Genomic DNA, 1,086 nt, shown 5'->3' on the forward strand with positions numbered 1-1,086 from the left:
ATCTGTAAATGCATCTGGTATTTGATTTGCTATTCTTTGCAAGTGCACAATTTGCTGTACATCTTTTTCACATTGTTGTGTTCTTGGATCCAGATGTAACAATGATGATACATACCATGTAATTTCTTTTTCGGTATGTTTCTTGTCTCCCCCTAACATTGGGAAGATTTCCTCATTAAAATGACAATCAGCAAAACGTGCTGTGAACACGTCGCCTGTCTGAGGTTCAAGATATCGAATGATTGATGGACTATCATAACCAATATAAATACCAATCTTTCTTTGAGGTCCCATTTTCTTTCGTTGAGGTGGTGCAATAGGCACATACACCATACATCCAAAAATTCTCAGATGAGAAATGTCTGGTTCTTTACCAAATGCAAGCTGCAATGGGGAGTATTTATGATATGCACTTGGTTTGATGTGAATTAATGCAGCGGCATGTAAAATTGCATGTCTCCATATAGAAATAGGGAGCTTTGTTTTCATAATCATTGGTCTAGCAATCATTTGCAGACGTTTAATCAATGATTCAGCCAATCCATTCTGTGTATGTACATGAGCAACAGGATGCTCAACAATGATTCCCATAGACATACAATAATCATTGAAAGTCTGGGAAGTAAATTCACCAGCATTATCAAGTCTAATTTTCTTGATTGTATAATCGGGAAATTGATTCCTCAATTTTATTATTTGAGTAAGTAATCTTGCAAATGCAACATTTCGAGTTGACAATAGACATACATGTGACCATCTGCTGGAGGCATCAATCAATACCATAAAGTATCTAAACGGTCCACATGGTGGATGGATTGATCCACAAATATCACCCTGAATACGTTCAAGAAGCATTGGTGATTCAGTTTGGATTTTGGCTGGTGATGGTCTTATAATAAGTTTTCCAAGAGAACATGTTTTACATTGAAACTTATTATTCTGAAAGATCTTCTGGTCTTTCAACGGATGACCATGCGTATTTTATATAATTATTCACATCATTGTTGAACCAGGATGTCCTAATCAGTCATGTCAATTGACTAATATTGAAGAATTATCAACTATCATGTTTGATTCAATGGGACT

Source organism: Primulina huaijiensis, chromosome 16, assembly GCF_012295235.1.
Source record: "Primulina huaijiensis isolate GDHJ02 chromosome 16, ASM1229523v2, whole genome shotgun sequence".
NCBI lineage: Eukaryota > Viridiplantae > Streptophyta > Magnoliopsida > Lamiales > Gesneriaceae > Primulina > Primulina huaijiensis.